Source organism: Acinonyx jubatus, chromosome A1 (genome assembly GCF_027475565.1).
Source record: "Acinonyx jubatus isolate Ajub_Pintada_27869175 chromosome A1, VMU_Ajub_asm_v1.0, whole genome shotgun sequence".
NCBI lineage: Eukaryota > Metazoa > Chordata > Mammalia > Carnivora > Felidae > Acinonyx > Acinonyx jubatus.
The window spans coordinates 28,997,780-29,018,482 of NC_069380.1; the positions used below are offsets into that span (position 1 = coordinate 28,997,780).

The 20,703-nt window shown below is 37.3% G+C and overlaps 1 protein-coding gene across 4 annotated transcripts in view; it reads left to right on the forward strand.

Moving 5' to 3' along the window:
- Positions 1-20,703, forward strand: part of ELF1 (E74 like ETS transcription factor 1) — a 108,094-nt gene that overhangs the window by 6,175 nt on the left and 81,216 nt on the right. The window contains exon 1 of one of the 4 annotated variants that reach the window (XM_027064951.2): positions 17,863-19,725. The exons of 2 other annotated variants lie outside the window; for them this stretch is intronic. The gene's annotated coding sequence lies outside the window, so the exon portion shown is untranslated. Of the gene's footprint in view, positions 1-17,862; positions 19,726-20,703 lie in introns of those variants that run through there. One more of the 4 variants, XM_015085432.3, reaches the window with a different exon arrangement.

Genomic DNA, 20,703 nt, shown 5'->3' on the forward strand with positions numbered 1-20,703 from the left:
GGTAATTGAAAAGTAAAATTAGTTTTCTGAGCTTTTTCAGAGGCTTTTAGAGAAGGGGAGTTTAAAATACAATCAGTTGTTTAAAGTTACAAAGAAATTAAAGAATGCTGTTTAGATACTCTTTGCTCCAGAAATTTCCTATCAAAGAGTGTGTTTTTTAAAACATGATGGCATGTTGTAAAATAGTCTTTTTTTCTATTGTACTAATTTTTTCATCCTATGTTATAACATGGTAGATTTTGAGAGTTCTGTTTCTTGAGAAATATGTGAAACTCCCCACCCTCCCCCTTTTCTTTGGCTAAGTGAAAGTGACCTTGCCTTTTCATTTTTGTAGAGTTGGATTTTATTGTTAGAAGTTCTTCATGCTTTGATGAATTGCCTTAATTGTATTTATGTAAACAATTTGGATTTTGTTCTGTGTTACTTATGTAGAAGGGCAGCCTGCTCACAAATTAAACTGGTGAGCTAGTTTGCATCAAAATGAAATCATGATTGTGAAAGACTTATTTGCTCTCTGCAACTCAGGAAATGGTTCTGTCTAGAACTCTACAAAATAAAACTTTCCCAGCAGAAGAGCTGTTTACAAGCCTAATGTTGTAAATGGCTTGTATTCCCTGAGGTGTCAGGAGGGGTGGAGTGGCCATTTAGCGCTTGAAATTTGTGTTAGCAGTAAAGCAGAATTGAGCTGAAGCAGAATTCTGAGGTCAGCAATTGTGCATGCTTTCTGAATGTGATACCCAGTCTGAGGAGAAGAATGAAGAAGGATCATCTGGACCCCCAGCCCCTTAAGTTACCTGATACTTCATCTTAGGGACCTTACATTTTGGTAATGAAGAGATTTTCAAATTGAGTGTTAATGATTTAAAAAAAATTTTTTTAATGTTATTCATTGTTTAGAGAGACAGAGCTCAAGTGGGGGAGGGGCAGAGAGAGAGGGAGACACAAAATTTGAAGCAGGCTCCAGGCTCCAAGCTGTCAGCACAGAGCCCCATGCAGGGCTCGAACTTATGAGGCCTGAGATCATGACCTGAGCTGAAATTGGACGAAGTTAGATGCTTAACCGACTGAGCCACCCACGTGCCCTGAGTGTTAATGATTTTAAATAATTAAATTTTCTCTGAGTTTTTCTCAAAAGTGTAGCATGACACATATAATATACTTTAAATTGTTTTATTTAACTTTTTCAAAGTAAATGTATGGGATTGAGGGTGACCTTTATAAATTTTTTTGCAACATTGTTTAAAAAGTTTATTTTATTCATTTTGAGAGATAGAGAGAGAGGGAGGGAGAGAATCCCAAGCAGCCTGCCCGCTGTCAGTAGAGAGCCTGATGTGGGGCTCAAACTCACAGACCGTGAGATCATGATCTGAGCCGAAATCAAGAGTCAGAAGCTTAATCAACTGAACCACCCAGGCACCCCTGCAACATTTATATCTTATATTCTATAGTCGATGTATATATACTTTGTAATTTAAGTCTTCATTTAGGTGAAGAATTACAAATGTTTACCTAGTTTTACAACGTATATTGCTCAGTAAAAAAACAGTGTTATTTAGGGGCACCTGGGTGGCTCAGTCGGTTGAAAGGTCTGACTTCAGCCCAGGTCATGATCTCAGAGTTTGTGGGATCGAACCCCACGGGGGACTCTTTGCTGACAGCTTGGAACCTGGAGACTGCTTTGGATTCTGTGTCTCTCTCTCTCTGCCCCTAACCCACTTGCATTCTGTCTCTCTCTCAAAAATAAATAAATACTAAAAAAAATTTTTTTTTTAAAAAGTGTTATTTAGATATTGTTTAAGGAAAGTAACTTTCAAAATACTTCATGGTTCATTTGCTCCTTTCCTAAGTATTGGGACAAAGAGCTAGTAAAGTTAGAGATGGATTTATGTTTTTTAACATTGAGTGGTTTCATCATCATCATCATTGCTTTTAAAACTATAAATGACATTAAATTTCTATAAAAAGTTTTTAGTTGGATATTTAGTCTGAACTTAAGAAACTTTGTTATTGTTCAGTGTCTGCCTTTTTATGCTGGAATGGTGACTGTTTCAGGAATAATGGTAGTTAGCGTTTTCTTTTACTTTTTACATCTGTAAATATAAATGTAAATTTAAGACATTTTCATATATGTACATATAAAACCCTTTGTTCTCTGAAAAGTAATTCCAGCCTAGGTTAGTTGAATTTTGTTAAATAACCACTATTTCATAAGTTTCTGTGTGTGTGTGCAAATTTAAAAGTTTATATATGAGTGCAGACCACTCACTATTAAATAAATAACTTCTATTTAAAACTTTTTTTTTTTTTTGCTTTATTTTAGTTCTCTGGGAAGGTACTTAACTAGTGACTTCTACATTCAGACAGTCCTTATAGTCTTAAATCTTTATTTGTAGTTTAATCTTTTAATTTAGTTAAAGTTTCTTTTGGACTTAAAATCCCAAGACCAGGATGCATTTCTGGTTTAGGATGTGTTCATATATTGCTTTGTGTGAAGCTTTTTATTTGTTTCCAGATTTAATTATATAATTCAAACTTCCAAAATTCTAATGGGATTTGTTTTACTATGACTTTCCTGACATCTGTGTTTATCACTGATACTCCCTTATGCCAAGAAACACAGATGACCCTATTAACTGGGAAGGATGGGGCCTTGCTACTCAATCACCCCCTGAGTAAGGCAGGCAGTCACCCCAGTTGTAAGAGCTGAAGTAGGAAGGAAGAGTGTGACAGAAAGAGATTGCCCTCAGGCGGACTCCTAGCACTGTGGGAAGGTACAGGGGTGCACAGAAGCACAGGAAGGTGCCTTCCTGATGGAAGGCAGAACATAGGCGTAAGGAATTCAAAATGCCAAGTGGGCAGTTGACATCAGGGAATTTCAGATATGAGTAGGAATGCCATTTCTTTTTTCGTTTTCCCGTGTTTTTTTGCCATTGCACATGAACCACAATTTTACTGTTCCTTAAAATCCTGCTGTCAAAGACTGTCTCGTTTCTGTTTTCAATACCTTCTAGAATGTCTTAGGTTAGTTTATGGTGAATATTTTAAGGGGGCTTTTTACCACAGGTTTGTAGGAAAAAGAAAGCACATACATTTTGCATAAAAGCAAAACTACATACTCATTAGAATGCCTGCTATTAAAAAAAAGACAGGAAATAACAAGTGTTGGAGAGAATATGGAGAAATTGGAGCTCTAGTGTACTGTTCATAGGAATGTAAAATGGCACAGCTACTTTCGAAAGTTTTATGGTGGTTCCTCGAAAAGTTAGAAATAGAATTACTATATGATCCAGCATTCCCATTTATGGCTATCTGCCCAAAGAATTAAAAGCAGAGTCTCAAAGAGACTCTGTACATCCATGTTCACAGCAACATTATTCACAATAGGTGAAAGATGGAAATTACCTAAGTGTTCTTCGGTGGATAAACGGATAAACAAAATGTGGTATGTACATACAGTAGAATATTTTTCAGTCTTAAAAAGGAAGGAAATTCTGCAATTTGCTACAACGTGGATGAACCTGCAGGACATGCTAAGTGAAATAAGCTAGTCACAAAAAGACACATACTGCACGATTCCACTTATTTGTGGTATCAAAGTGTAATCAAAATCATAGAGACAAAGTAGAATGATGATTGCCAGAGGCTGGGGGAAGGGGGAGTTGGGATTTGTTTAATGGGTAGAGAGTTTCAGTTTTACAAGATGAAAAGAGTTACGGAGATCAGTTGCACAACAGTGTGAATGTACCTATTGCCATTAAACTGCACACTTAAAAATAGTTAAGATGGTAAATTTTATGTATATTTTACTGTAGTTTTTTGTAAAGGGAAATTTGAATTTATATTTGGATATGCAGAATGTAGGGTTATAAAAACCTCTGTAATGAGGTTGAAGTTACTAATCTGGTCGATATTCAGGTATTAGGTGCTGAGGACAGAACCATGAGAAAAGCAGACAAGATCCTCAAGAAGCTTACAGTTTAGTGTGGGAGACAGATACCGACTGAACAAGTAAAGTGTGCTTGAGTGTTACACACACACCAGGGAGACAGACCCCTGACAGAGCAGGTGGAAAGGCTATACTGAAAAAGCTTCTCTAAGAAAATGACATTTAAATAGAGACCTGAAGGATGACTAAGCAGTGGCTGGGAAAAAGCAGGGAACAAACAGAAAGGGAAGTGAGACTTGAGGGAGTAGCATTTTGCAAATGCTCCAAAGCCGGGAAAGAAAGGGTATCCTTTGGGAGATGAAAGAAGGCCCTGAGGGCTGTGATGTGTGAAAAGTGGTGGGAGGTAACAGTGGCACATATCAGATTATGTAAGGCATTGTAGGCCATGTTAAGGGGTTTGAATATTATCTTATGCAAAGATGACAGACATTGATGAGTTTTAAACCAAAAAGTATGTTGGTGGAATGGAGTGGAAGTAAGGAGAAAAACTATGTATCTTTTCCTACAATGTGGCTTTTAAATATGAATTACCTACTCAATCTGGTGCTTGAATGTCCGAGGGAAAAATGGTTCATTTGTATTTATTCAGATGATATATTGATTTTCAATGTGGCCTGTTGATGTGGTGACATGTACTTAACAAATTTAAGGGGAATATCAAGGGTAATTGAACAGAGGTGATTTTCACCTTTATACTCTAACTTGGTAGTTGAAACCCTAGAAATGGATGGATTTGCCCAGGGAGAGTGTAGAGAGAGAAGGCGGCCTTCAGTGGAATCTTTAGAACCTCTACTGTTCAGTGGGAGGTACATGGAGGCGGGGCAGAGACGACTAAGGGAAAGTAGTCCAGAATTGGGGAAAAAGCAGGACAGAACATTTATCAGGTCCAACAGAACAAGTTCTAAAAGCGTTAATTGGGTTTACCTGTCTGGTCATTGACTTTAGTTAGAACAGATTTAGTGGCATAATAGTGGTAGGATTAGATTAGATTAGTATGAGTCTAAGAATGAGTGGGAAATGAAGAAATGGAATACAGACAAATCTTTGAGCAAGCTTAGCTGTGAAGGGAATGAGAAGGAATGGTAAATGGGTTTGAGGTTGTCAAAATTGGGGTTGGGTTTGTTGTTGTTGTTGTTGTTTGTTTTGTTTTGTTTAGAGAGAGCAAGCACAAGCAGGGGCAGAGAGAGAGAATCCCAAGCAGGCTCCACACCCAGCATGGTTCCTGACACAGGGCTTGATTCCACGACCCTGCAATCATGACCTGAGCCAAAATCAAGAGTCGTACACTTAACTGACTGAGCCACCCAGGTGTTCCTGTCTTTACCTACATTTAGATACTTGAGATAATTTAAGGCATATCCTTTTTTTTTTTTTAAGGTTTCATCACTTTTCTTATATATTCTCTCAGCTCAACTTTAGCAGAGTCTTGAAAAATGGGGAGAAAGGATAGTGGGAAACAGTAGCAAAAATAAAAGCAGAGAGAGGTTGGTAAGTCCTGGGGACTTATTTTTCTAATTTGTAATTATCTGAATTCTTAATATGTAGCAGGTTATACACGCTCATTTTAGTATCTTTAAATTTGGGAAATGTCTGTTGAGGTGGTTCACACTAAATTCTAAAGTTCAAAATAGGAGGTTTTTAAAAAGTTTGGGATGTTATAGAAATGACATAGGATTCTACAGTGAGAATGGTTTTTAATCCTGGCTTTAAATGAGCACATCATGATTTTTTAGCAACTATGTGTATCCTGTATATTGTTATTTTTTATGATTGGGTGATTCTTCAGATCACAACTGACTTGGCTGGGGCTATATACTTAATCTAGAGTGGCTTTGCTCACATGGCTGAGGGGCTCTCTGTGTGGCTCTCATACCTTAGTGGTGGCTGGAGGGATCCCAAGCAGCAAGAGAGGTTAAGCTCCTGTGTACCTGTACTTGGTAGGCCTGTGCTTGTGTTTTGTTATTATGTCATTGGCCAAAGCAAATCACTTGGCCAATTCCATATTTAAAGGATAGAGAAGAGGCAGAGTCATATTTCACACTGAGAAGTCTGAACAGTTTAGTACCTATTACTTCAGTGGTTTACTGTAAGAAGTAGAGGAGGTTAGCTACCTGGATATCTAACAGAAAAGGCTCCCTGGCGGTGAGAACAGGCAGTGCATAGACCTGGAGGGGAAGAATGCTTGATATGTTCCTGGGATAGCAAGGAGAGGTCAGTATGATGAGAAGAGAGCAAGCAAGCAGGAAGTAGTAAGAGATACAATCATAGAGGTTGGGGCCAGAGTAGGATATTATCCTTGAAGTTGTTATGAAGACTTCTATTTTTGTGTGTGAAAAGAAGAACTACAGGAGGGTTTTGAAGCAGGAGAGTGATATAACCTGACTTGTCTTTTTAAATAGGTTACTTCTGGCTGCTGCTTTGAGAGTATGTTGTAGGGAAAGAAGAATAGAAGCAGGAAGACTCTGAAGTGATGCAGATGAGAGCGGAAGGTGGTTTGCAGCGTGAGAGTAGCAATGAAGTTGAATCATTTTCGGATTTTATATATGTTTTGAAGATTGAACCAACAGGATTTTTTCGACAGGTTGGATATGACTAGAGGACTGAAAGAAGAGTCAGTGGCCAAGGTTTTTGTTGTGAGCAGCTAGAAGTGTTGAATCTCTACCAGGACAACTGGAGACAACTGGGTAGAGTAGGTTTTGGAGGGAAGATCAGGAATTGAGATTTGGATGAGGTAAGTTTGAAAAGTCTATTAGACATTTGAATGGAGTTGTCAAGTTGGATAGAAGAATCTGGAGTTCAAGAGCAAGACCTGGAGATAGAAATTTGAGAACATTGAAATACTGAGAGCGTTGTGTGAGTCCAAGAAATATTTTCTGAAATGATCGTAGATCTAAAATACTTTTAAGTTTTAAAGTTTTCATTTGTACCAGTGATATGGTTTCAAGTAGGGAAGAAGAGCAGCAGAGCAGTTTAGCTACAGCTAAAGTGTATCCTTTGTGATGGTAGTAAAATAAGAGTTTAAAGAAGTCACTAATTGTTCCATGTGTACAGTATTGTGAAATATAAAGCCTGTAGGCTAAGTATCTCATTTGAATATTCCTTTTGAAACAATTACCAGTTTGTTTCTAATTATTTAGAATTAGCTTATTGACAGAAGGTTGTGTAAGTAAAAGCCTGAGAGGGACAGAAGACCAAAAGTTGAGGGAAAGGGCCCTATTTGGATAATCAGTTCTACTCTATTGGGAGTTTTTCTTTTTTCTCTCCTTCTCTCTCCATGCCTCTCTCTCTGTTTAATTGTATTCATTGTCTATTAACACAATGAGATGTTCAGGTGTGAGCATGGGGACTAACCCAGAAACTGTGATTTCTTAATGAATATAAAGTTTACTGTTCTTGCCTTGATCCCCAAATAGGGCTGCCAGACCCAGCCTTAACCAAACTATTCAGAGATATCAGTCCATTCAGGAAAGTGAGGAAAAGGCCTTGCTTTTTGTGTAATTTAGACTTCTACAGAAATGACCTGAGAATGGTTTGTTTTGTGTGGAAGAGAAAAAACAGATTTATCATTGAGCCAGTATTTAGTTGACTTCCAAATGTTTTCATTCAGCAAATATTTATTACAGAACTATTGTGGGTCAGGAATGCTATCAGGCTAAAATATGTGACCAGTGAGACATGTAAACAAGTGATTTAAAAACAACAACAACAACGATATGTTCTTCACCAGTTATTCCAGCAGAGTAGTCAGGAAGAGTTATGAAGGAAATCAGTTCATCTTTAAGTCCCAAAACCTGTCAGAGTGCTTTGTACAACAGTACGTAAATGTTTATGTGAATACCTAAACAATGTGATGCATGCATCTATCAGACAATTTTTAAAATACAGAGTGAGGCTCAAAGGGACCAATTCTTTCTTGTAGTGATGGAGAGAGGGGCTTTGCAGGAGATTTACTTGGTGGGGAAGGCCAGCAAATACGGAGGTAGAAAGCATGACATGCTCTGAATTAAGCTCAGCAAAGCTGGATTGTGGGTGTTTGTTGGGAGGTGGAAAGGCCACAAGTGAGGCTACAATAAGGTAGACCAAAGTCAAGATGCAAAAATATCTTATATTAGAATTTATTCTGTGGGCACTAGTAGGCTATTGAAAGTTTTGTTTTTTTAATAGGAATATTAAGAGGTAGGATTTATGAGAAATTCCTTCTTTAAAAAGCATCATTCTTGAATTGGGAAATCAAATGTTGATACAATTTTTAAAGGTATAAACTTATATACTGGAAGTGAGTATAGCTAATAAGTTATATCATTTATGGTACAATCTGTTTTATCCCTTTCAGATAACATATATTATCTTAATGTAGGTACAAACTAGGCTAGGTAGTTAAACTTACACTGAGGGGATGAAAATATGCAGGATGGCATTGGTTGGTTTCTGGAAGAGAAATAACGTATTTTTGCTTCATGAAATTATTGCAAACCTTACTTTTTCTGGTATTTAATCTTTTTAAACCTATTTTGAAGTGATTCTAGGCTTACAGAAGAATTGCATAAATAGTACAGAGCTTCTCTATGTTCTTCATCCAGCTTCTACTAATGTTAATGTCATACACAATCACATTACAGCTATCAAAACTAAGAAATCAAGGGGTGCCTGAGTGGCTCAGATGGTTGAGCATCCGACTCTTGATTTCGGCTAAGGTCATGATCTTATGGTTGAGAGATCCAGCTAGGAGTGAGAATACTTGCTGAGTGTGGAGCCTGCTTAAGATTCTGTCTCTCCCCCTCTCCATCTGCCCCTCCCCCATGTTTGCTCTCAGAACAAAACAAAACCCAGAAACTTAAGAAACTAAGATTGGTAGAATACTATAAACCTTATTAGGATTTTTCATAGTTTTTCTACTGATGTCTTTTTTCTGTTCCAGGATGTGTTGCACTTAGTTGTCTTTGTTTTTTTGAGAGAGGGGGTGCAAGTGAGCGAGGGGTGTGGGGAGAAAGGGGAGAAGCGGGGCTCACCCAAAGCGGGGCTCACGCGAAGCAGGGCTCAAGCGAAGCAGGGCTCAGGCTCACCCTATGTGGTACTTGAACTCACTGTGAGATCATGACCTGAGCCGAAGTCAGATGCTTAATGACTGAGCCACCCAGCTGCCCTGCATTTAATTGTTGTGTCTTCTTAATTCTCTCAAATCTCTGATGGTTTCTTGTCTTTTTTTTTTTTTTGACTCTGACATTTTCAGACTATCAGGCAGATATTTTGTAGAATGTCCCTCAGTTTGATTTTGTCTTTTGTCTTCTATTCTCTCATGGTCAGGGACTGGAGTAATGACTTTTTGGACTTCGGGGTTTTAAACAAATTGTTTAATTTTACTTTTTTTTATATTTATTTTTATTTATTTTTGAAAGAGAGAGTGAGAGCGTGCACAAGCAGAAGGTCAGAGAGAGAGAGAGGGAGGGAAACACAGAATCTGAAGTAGGCTCCAGGCTGTGAGCTGTCAGCACAGAGCCTGATGCAGGGCTCAAACCCCTGAACCTGTGAGATCGTGACCTGAGGCAAAGTCAGACGCTTAACTGAATGAGCCACCCAGGTGACCCAATTGTTTCATTTTTAAAATTATAGAGTAAAATTGGCCTTTAAAAATTATTTTTTGGGAGCAACATATATCAGGTCTTGGTTTTTTTTTTTTTTAAGTTTGTTTATTTTGATAGAGTGAGTGTGGGGGAGGGGCAGAGAGAGAGAATCTCAAGCAGGCTCTGTGCTCACAGCACCCTGATATGGGGCTCAAACTCATAAGCCGTGAGTTTGTGACCTGAGCTGAAATCTAGTTAGACACTTAACCTACTGAGCCACCCAGGTGCCCCCCCACCTTTTTTTTTTTAAATCAGGATGTAGAACAATTCCATCCCCCCTCAAAACTCCCTCATGCTCTCTCATTATAGTCACATCCTACCCCTAATCAATGCCCCTGCAACCACTGATAAGTTCTCCAACATTATACTTTGATATTTCAGAGAATGTCATATATTTGGAATCCTAGAGTATGTAACCTTTTGACAATGGCTTCTTTGACTCCTCATAATGTTTTTGAGAGTCATCCAAGTTGTGTTTATCAATAGTTCATTCCGTTTTATTGCTGATTATAAATGTACTTCTAGTATGTTATCTCCTCTCCTCCTGTTTTTTGATAAATAATTGAGAACACATCATGTGTCCTCCTGGTATTATAATAAGCAATTTAAGTGAGTTTTTTGGTGAAATAGGGATTAGCATGATCCTTTTTACAGAAGTAAAAACATAGGCACAGAGAGTTTAAATTGCCCTAGGTCATGCAATTAGTTAATAGTGGAGCTGGGACCGAACCCAGGTCACCTACTCTAAAGCCCATGCTTTGGACTACATGGCTAGTTGCTAATGTCGGTTTTTTCATTTCTTGATTTTGACCAGCAGTACAATTAGAAATTGAAGTTCGTGTTCCTTTAACATATCCTAAAGTTCCCCTTTTTTGTTTATAGTTATTTTTATTAAAGAGCAAAAATGATAGAATGTAATTTTTTTCACATTGGTGGGTTATAATATTTAGGGCTAAGCATTCTGTGATTTAGTCCTAAGCAGAAAGTCATGCCAAGTAAGTCATCAGTCCACAAGCAATTATGAATTAACTTTGAGTTAATCTGTTTATGAGAATTAAAGCCGTAATATTAAGCTTTTTCTTAATCTCTTTGTAAACAGGATCTTTAATTTGTGTTAGATAATAAATATATAAAAATAGAGTCTAAATAGTGTAAATCAGGCTATTTTAAAATAAGTTTGCTTTTTTTTTTTAATGTTTATTTTATTTTTGAGACAGAGACAGAGCATGAGTGGGGGAGGGGCAGAGAGAGAGGGAGACACAGAATCCAAAGCAGGCTCCAGGCTCTGAGCTGTCAGCACAGAGCCCGACACAGGGCTCGAGGCCACAAACAGTGAGATCATGATCTGAACTGAAGTTGGATGCTCAACCGACTGAGCCACCCAGGCACCCCAAGAGGTTTGCTTTCTACCATAATCTTAAACTTTACTAATGGCAAAAGGTGTCTTTTTCTTTTCTCTTTTTAAAGAGCATGGAGGTTTGGGGTATTAGAGATAAGTTTTTTGAACTTGTGCTAAAAGCCCATTTGCTTAAATATTCTCCTGCCATAGGATTAAAAAAAAAAAAAAGTTTCCAAAATATTGGTATCGGGTTTCTTGTGTTTTTAAAAATATGTTATTAGTGAACTGACATAAATGTAATTGAATTTTGGGGGTAATTATAAAAATTTCCAGTTATTCTGAATATCTGGTAATTTTATGTATTCAGTTAAGTAAAAGTTTGATGAGGAGACTTCTTTATTTTTTTAAATTTATTTATTTATATTTGAGAGAGGAGGAGAGGGGCAGAGAGAGGGAGAGAGAGAATCTTAAGCAGACTGTGTGCCAGCGCAGAGCTTGGTGTTGGGCTCCATCCCACGAACGGTGAGATAGATCCTCACCTGAGACAAAATCAAGAGCTGGATGCTCAACCGACTGAGCCACCCGGGCAACCCAGGAGACTTATTTCTTAAATGTAGCCTGGTTGTGATTTTTGTTCTCCACTCTTCAAACTTCTGTCCACAGACAGTCGGTCATACAAGCTGCAGGGTATGGTTCCTGCTCTTGAATGGGTTACCAGTTTATCGATGTATAGATAGACTTGTACAAAATTAACTGCAATACAAAATGGAATGTTCTTGGCAATAGAAATGGCACTGCCTTTCTTAAAGAAGCCCTCCCTTCCCCTCTCAAATCTGTTCTTGACTCATTCACAAGTTTCTCACCTTTCAATCTCTGTTAAATTCCCTGTAATCTGATGTTTTACTTATCTTTTTTTTTTTTTTTCTATCATAGCATGAAAACAAAGTTAACAGTGATGTGGGGCACCTAGGTGGCTCAGTTAGCTAAGCATCTTGACTTCAGCTCAGGTCATGATCTCACAACTCATGGGTTTGAGCCCCGCATCAAATCAAGCTCTCTGCTGTCAGTGCAGAACCTGCTTCGATTCCTGTCTCCCTCTCTCTCTGCCCCTCCCCAGCTCATGCTTTCTCTGTCTTAAAAAATAAATTAAAACATCAGAAAAAAAAAAATTAACAGTGACGTTCATGTTGCTAAATTCAACTGCCATTTTTTTCTCAGACATCATTTTATTTGCTATGTCATCAGCATTTGGCACAGTTGCTCAATCCCTTCTTTTGGAAACACTTTTACTCAAATTCCAGGGTAATACCGTATTTGCTGTGTTTTCCTGCGATATTTTTGGATACTCCTTCTCAGCCTTCTCTGCTAACTTTACCTCCTCTCCTCTACCTCTCAATATTGGAGTGTCCCAGAGGTCTGTCGTCCTTACCTTTTCTACCTGTAGCTTTATTATTGTATATATGTTAATGACTACAATTTCTATACCTAGCCCATATCCCTTCCCTTGGCCTTAGGACTATGTCTGCAACTCCAAGGCAATCTCTCCAATTTGACATGTCCACTTGGAGAGCTGATGAACATCTCAAACTTAATGAGTTTAAAACTGAGCTCCTGATGTTTCCATACCCCAAACCGTCATCATCTGTAGTCTTTCCTGGCTCAGTTTGGGCAACAGCAGTCTTTCAGTTGCCAGAAATGGAGTTTTGAAGCCTTTCTTTCCCCACCAACTACTTCCGTCCATTTAGAAATTTCATTGGGTATTCCTCAAAAACATCCATAATTGAGTCAGATCTTCCTCTTATGCTGCCTTCTTTGTTTTAGTCATTATCCTCTTTGGATTATTGCATTAGCTTCTCCTCGCTTCCTTCCTTGCCCCTTTGCAGTGTGTTTTCATCACAGCGGTCAAATCTTATGACTCATATGCTGAAAACTCTCCAACTATTAAGTCTCTAAACAGTGAGGCTCTCCACTAGTTCCTAGTACTCTTCTCCTCCTCTTACTCTTCTTATTTTCTCTACTTGACCCACACTGGCCTCCTTGCTTTCCTTAAATGTATCAGTTAAACTCCCTGTTAGAGTCTTTGTACAGGCTTTCTCTGTCTAGAATGTTCTTTCTTAGATATGTCTACATGGCTAGAGGTCTTTATGCAAAGGTGACATGGCAAAAGTAAATCCTCCCTAGCTAGTCTAAAATGTTCTATTCTTCTCTTTGCTATTATGTTTTTTTCCTTCTTTGTCCTTATCACTAGCATATGTGTATTTTATCTTTTATTTATAATTGACATGCTCTGTATTTAGTCCATAATGTTTGTCCCTTACTAGAATATAAGTGCCATGTGGGGAGGGATCATTTACCAACAGTGTGTCTCCTTTGTTCACTGCTATGTAGCAAGGGCCTGGAAGAGTGCCTGGCACATAGTAGATGCTCAGTAAATGTTAAATGAGTGGATACCTAGGAGTACCTCAGATCAGTCATGAACTTGACATTGGGCAAGTCAGTTATCTCCTTTCCCGATTTTTATTTTTTTAATTAAAAAAATTTTAATGTTTATTTTTGAGAGAGGGAGAGACAGAGTATAAGTGGGGGAGGGGCAGAGAGAGAGGGAGACACAGAACCTGAAGCAGACTCCAAGCTGTCAGCACAGAGCCTGACACGGGGCTTGGACACACAAACCACAAGATCATCACCTGAGCCAAAGTCAGGCTTAACCAACTGAGCCACCCAGGCACCCCTCCTTTCCCTGTTTTTAAAATGAGTTTGGATAGGATTGGTATTTTTAGACTTTCTGAAAACAACAAAGACTTAAATGTATGTAGTATCTCAGTTCCTTGAAGATTTTTGTAAGAATTCAACTGTGTAACAAAAGTTTGAAAACCATGGTAGGTAGTCTAGGTTATTTTATTTCAGGGGAATCAAAGTTTGTTAGTTTCTTTTTTTTCAGTCATGAGTTGATAATCACATCAATTCACATAGTGTTTTTTAAAGGAAGATTCTGTGATAGCAGAGTGAAAGGTGAATTGGAAATAGGTAGTTGGTGGTAGGAAAAGGGACAGTTAGGATGTTGTCGCGATATTATTTTTCCTACAGTATGATGCAGTAGCAAAGGAGGATCTTAAGTTTCACTCTAAACTCAATGTAAAAAATAGAGGATTTCCTCTCCACAACATTTAGAAATTATTGAATAGTAAGGGAACAAGCATCTTTTTGAGTGACTGCTGTGTGAAGACCACTAACTACATTAGATTGTAAGGCTGCAGAGCAGTAGAGCAGAGGTACTCAGAAGCATGGCTTCTACCCATATTATTCAGTCTGTTTCCAACAGTAGGCATGAAGCTCCTTTAGGTAATTCACAGGTACATCCCTGGTTACAATCCACTGAAGTAAAGGACACATTGTCTTTAACATTGAATTTAAAATTTAATCAAAAGAGATTAAAAGATATATCACATCATGTATAAAAGATACATCTATATGAAATTTGAGATTGCAGTCGGAATATTACCTGGGAGCATCATAAAAAATATAATTGTACAATCAATTCTTGGGTTGTTTTTGACAAGAAGGGAAAGAACAACATCCAAAATAGTACCTACAATGGAATCTTATAACACAGGTAGGTACGTGAATTTTGCAGTATCAAATTATGGGCCAAATCATGTCTTTAAAAAATATTTGAATGCGCAGTAAAATCCTGATATGCTATAATTTTCCTTTAATGAACTGTTTTAGAAAAGTTATTTATTCATGTGTCTGAGTTTCTGCTGTGTGTTAGGCCCTGTCTTAATGATAGGAATACATTAGTAAACAAAACCAGCCAAAGCCTGGTCCCCTCTTAAAAAAATTTTTTCAGAGACAGAGTATAAGTAGGGGAGGAGCAGAGAAAGAGGGAGACACAGAATCCGAAGCAGGCTCCAGGCTCTGAGCTATAAGCACAGAGCCTGACAGTGGGCTTGAACTCACTAACTGTGAGATCATGACCTGAGCTGAAGTCAGCCTTTGATCCACTGAGCCACCCAGGCGCTGCGATGGCCTCTTTTGACTTTGGTGTGCCTTTTAAAACACACAGACGCTTGTCCAGGAGAATGTTCCTTATGGATGTGTCCTACTTAATAATGGGTGCAGAAACAGGAAAGGAGGCCTTGTTTTAACCCACTAGTGATAGATGATAGAGAATTAACTATGTTTGACATTTAAGGTCACATTTGGAAATGCTGCATGTTGTTCAGAACCTGGGATTATACTTTGAGAATCCTTTCCCACTGAAATATTTAGAACACTGAATCCCAGTCTTAAAAAAAAATTTTTTTTTTATATTTAAATAGTGGAGACAGGTGCCTGGGGTGCTCAGTTAAGCATCTGACTTTGGCTCAAGTCATGATCTCACAGTTTGTGAATTTGAGCCCTGCCTCAGGCTCCGCACTGACAGTTTGGAGCCTACCTGGGATATTCTCTCTCTCTCTCTCTCTCTCTCTCTCTCTCTCTCTCTCTCTCTCTGTCTCTCTATCTCTCTTTCTCTGTCTCTGCGCCCCTCCCCACTTGTGCTCTCTCTCACTCGCAAAATAAATAAAAAAATAAGTAGTAGAGAATAGTGATTTTGGTCATTTATCATTTTAATGATTTGATCTTTGCATGCTTCTTCCATCTCTCCTGTTGGCTCCTGAACGAGGGGACAGATTCAGAGCAAGCCTTTTTTTAAAGCCCAGGTATTCTAGATATGAGCATGAGACTGTTTAATATTTTCAGATACTGGGATTTTTCACATTTGAGTTCAAAGAGAAGCAGTAACAATGAAAGGAAAGAAGAGAGTCCTTGCTTGCATTGTAAATTCTTTTTATAAGTTGTATTTTAAAGAAAGAAATTTACAGTGTCCTAACTTTAGCTGCATTCAATTCATTTAATTGATCTAATCTTGCTAAACTAATAGTTCAAATATAAATGCTGAAAATTCCTCCAAGTAGCCATGACAGCTTTATATTAAGGTATATACTGACTTGATACAGATCTAATTATAGAAATAGACATCAACTGTATGTACAAGTATAATATATTTGCATCACAAGCCTAAGATGCCACATTTTATTTATATAAAAGTTTAAAGACTTAACCTTTCTCATCCTGAACTATTTGATACTGATTGCTTCTACTAAGAAGCATAATAATAAGTTAATGTTTATAAAGTGTTTACTTAGTGCTCAGTTCAATATTAATAACTGTATTACACATGAACTAGTTTCTTTTTGAAGTCAGGTTTATTGAGCTATTTTTTATGTACAGTGCAATTTGCCCTATTTAGTTGTACAGTTCTGTGATTTTTGACAACATATATAGGTCATAGAACCAATACCACAATCCCTATACAGAATGCTTCCATCACTCCAAACGGTTTCCTTGTTCCCCTTTGTAGTCAGTCTCCCCCCCTCATTCCTAACCCCTGGCAGCCACTGATAGGAATTCTGCCCTTTTTGTTTTGTCTTTTCCAGAACATCGTGTAAGTGGACTCATATAGTATATATTTTGAGTTTGGCTTATTTCACTCCCTAATGCTTTTAGATTTATCCATGTGGTAGCTGTATTTCCAAAGTTACTGCTAATAATATCCCATTGTATGGATGTACCACAATGTGTTTAACTGTTCTCCAGTTGATGGACATTTGGGTTTCCAGGATTTGGTAATTCTGAATAAAATTTCTATAAATATTTAAGTAGAAGTTTTTGTTGTTATTTTAAATGTTCATTTATTTTTGAGAGAGAGAGAGAGAGTCTAATGTGGGGCTCAATCCCACCAACTGTGATATCATGACCCGAGCTGAAATCAAGAGTCAGATGCTTAACTGATTGAGCCACTGAGGCACCCCAGTAGAAGGTTTTGTTTTTGTTTTTGTTTTTAATAGACATATATTTTCCTTTCTCTTAGGCATATATTTAGGATTGAGTCTGCTGGATTGTATAATAAGTATATGTTTACAAGAAACTGCTAAATGGTTTTCCAGGTAGGCTGTACCATTTTGCATTCCCAACTTTGCATGTGAAAGTTGAAGTTGCTGTACATCCTCCCTAGCACTTGGTATTTTCAGTTTTTTGTTTTTTTTTTAAGTTATTCTGTTGATGTGCACGGGTACTGTGGCTTTAATTTGCATTTTCCTGTTGAGTAAGGATGTTGAGATTTTTTGCTGTCTTTGCCATCTGTATCTCTTTTTGGTGAAATGTCTATTCAGACCTGTTTGACAATTTTAAAGACTAGTTTGTTTTCTTATTTTTAAGTTGTAAAAATTTTTTATATTAAGCGTAGTAGTACATTCATTGGTTTTAATGCTCATTATAGTCCTCTGAGGTAGGTGCTATTAGCCTAAATCACAAACAAAAAAGTTAGGCACAGTACTGTTAAATATTGCCCAGGATCCCACAGCAGATAGGTAGCATAGCTGGGATTTGCACCCAAGCAGAGTGACTCTAGAACCTGTGCTGAACTGTTTGCCAACTTGTTTTTTCTGTGGTGATTGATTTCTTGGTGTTGTCAATATAACCAGGATCTAGTTTCTATAGGTGGTAAAACAATGCTTATAGGGACACCCTTGAGCAAAGGGGCAATATATTTGTAGCAGCAACTCTGGAATCTTCTCCCTAGGAATAGCTCAGATATTTGTTGCTATTGAAGAAGGGTACTTATTTTCACTTTATGTCTCTTACTTCTACATACCGGTGGTGAAAAGTACTTCTTTTAAATTACTTTCCACATGTCTACCATTATCAAGTAATGAAGTGCTTTATATAAATGGATGTTCTCAATAGCAGAAGCTTCTCCTTTTAGGTATCTATACACCATAAAAGATTTCTCTCTCTCTCTCTCTCTCTCTCTCTCTCTCTCTCTCTCTCTCTCTCTCTCTCACACACACACACACACACACACACACACACGCATTTTTCTCACTTTGTCTTTTATAATAATGTTGACTTCAAGGCATTTACTGTTTGGTGATACACTCAAGGAGTGTGTAGAACTTACTGACCTTATATGATGGCTTTAGATGCCAGGACTTTTAAAGTTATATTTATTTGTGATTTTTATAGGTTTTTGTTTTAGTCTTCTCTCACTTTCCACTTTCCACTCTGTCATTTGTTTGTTGTGACATCATCCTTTCACTATTCCCTCTTTCACACCCCTATAACTTCATTTCTAATTAGGTAAAAGATTATCAAATTATTGGGCTTACATGGATATGGTCTAAAATAAATTTCAGCTTTAGGAAACGACTTAGGGGTTTTCCAGTGAACATCTCCTGTGACTGCTCAGAGGGCCTTTTTTCTTGGTTTTGGGGCTCCAAACAGTCATTCTAAATAAATGAGCTCTAACGTAAGATAAATATGATATTTGAAGGCAGAAGAAGTGATGTGTTTTTCTTTTTAGCATAATTTTTTATTAATAATTTGTTAAACCATGGGGATTATCTTAGTAAAAAGATAAATCAAACAGTATTCAGTAGAATGGAATAAATAGGCACTTAATGGGCAGAAAGTTGGTTCACAACCATTCTGTTCTGTTGCAGTTTGTGAAGTTCCTGTCTAAGTCAGCGACAGCTTGTCCTCTCAGCTGCGCCTCTAGTAAGACAAAATGATTACTTCCAAGTAATTAACTGAAGCAGAAAACTTTGCCAAATCCTATTTACTTTTTGTAAAATATTAAGATGAAGTCTAGTGAGTAGTACTTTGTCATGTAAAGCACTTTTGAGAGTGCGTAATGCTTTCAAGCCATTTTGATCAATTTACGCTCTTAGAATAAATTAATATTCATCCAGGGGACAGGGTAAGTAGTGCACTAACATCTCAGCTCTTTGGGCACCTTGTCAGATGTACGATGACTTGGAGAGCAAAACTTCACTGTCCACATTGTTTGTTGGCACCTTAGGGTCACCATGTATGGTGCAGCAGGGTGCCTGGCACATGGTACGTTTTTATTTGTGGAATATTTTGGTAAAGAAAACGGTAGCTATCAATTGGGAGCATAGAATCATGAACCGTGATTGCATTGGTAATCTGTTTAAAATAGAGTTTTATCAAGCTTGTGATACTATTTAAAATCATTATGCTATATTAGACTTTAGCTCCTTTCTAACCCTGAATTCTTAAAAAAATTTATAAACCAGGTTAATTCACACTTATTTTTCTACTGAACTTTGAATTTTCTAGATTTTATGTTTAGTGGACTTGTAAATCTGCATCTGATACTGCAGTTTGCTAGCTTTTCCAGATTACATAGCAATGTACCCCTTTCATGTAAGGGTTAATGAGTAGCCTGGTTAGACTCACCAGTCCATTGTCACACTAAAAGCCAGAAAATTTGCTGTCTCCCTTCCATTCCCTCCCACATTTTTTTTCTTTTCATAGTTTTATTTACTTGATATATTAATATAATTTTTAAAAGTTGAGATTTTATTTTGTAAAACAGCATACGGTTTTAATTTTGTTTCTGTGTAGATCCTGAGTTCTATTTTATTGTTAATGTTAAATTATGGTAATTAACATGAGCTGAATAATGGTTTAATCAAGGTAGATCTTGCTCCTTGGCTCTCTGTCTCTCCTTTTTCTGTACTTCTCCTCTGTTTTTACCTGTAGATTTGCATGTTTGACCTAGCAGAATAATTGGGTCCACAGCAACATGGGCGTGCCTCCCTTAGAAACACTTAGTTTCATGTATGACTCATAGGCTGAAGCACAGACACCACTTCCCCAATCTACAGGAGCCATTTTAACAGCATAAAACTTGCCGGATTGCTTTTTATTTTCAAGCCCAAAGGACAAAAAGAGAACGAGAATATTTGAAGGTAACTTGTTATGAGTTTGTGTGTTTGCTTCTGTCTGTTTCCTGAGCTGATAAACGGAGGGTGGTTCTTACCTGTCGAAGAACATGGCTGAATGTGTTCTTTAACTCTCTGAAAAAAATGTGTGTAGTCAGTCACATGCCTGATTGCACTTAACTGCTAGGGGGAAACAAAGCATTCAAATTCTGGAAAGTTTTAGATCTTCTTAGAAAAGCATTTTTTTTATATTTTACATAATTTGTTTTCTTTGTTTGCCCCCTGTATGACTTGAGAATAAAGGAGATTTTTCTTTCTTTTTCATACTACAAAACAAACCAGTCAAATTTTCATTTAAAAAAAAAATCCAGTTGTATTTTGTGGGATAGCTAGAAAGTTACAATTAAGTAAATTCATGTACTATGCGTGTGTGATACGGATGTTAAGAAAAAAATTCCGAGGCAGTGGTGGTGTTTTGGCATTTTGGTTAAAGGGAGGTTTGGAGACAACTAGGTCATAGGTATTGCTCATTGACTGTTCTTTCCTCTTTTTTCTTAAATTAATGAAATTATAACATTAATTTTTGAAAACTAAATAGAAGTTTAAGGAAAATGAAGCCATTTAGATAGATAATAAGTAAAAGTGATTATTAAATAAAGAGGAAGAAAGAGTAGACCAGTTCATTTAGTATCAGAAAAAAATAATAAAGTTTTATAATTCACACTGGAAACTTATTCTGAGAAACAACCTTAGATGCATGGCTGGCTTCTGAGGAAGCATGTAGTATTTCAATTTGTGTGTAAAGAAAAAGTAAAGAATATTGGACTTCCCTCTATACTGTTGTTAAAATTTGCTTGTTTTGAAGAAAAAAAGTAATACCTTTTGTGTGAAAGAAAAGATTGCTTAGTCTTTTCCTGGAATATTTATCATCATTGAAATTACGAAATTTTGGCTAGTGTATATTCTGGTGTGCCTTCAAGTTCTAGGTCCTCTGAGAAGCTGAGT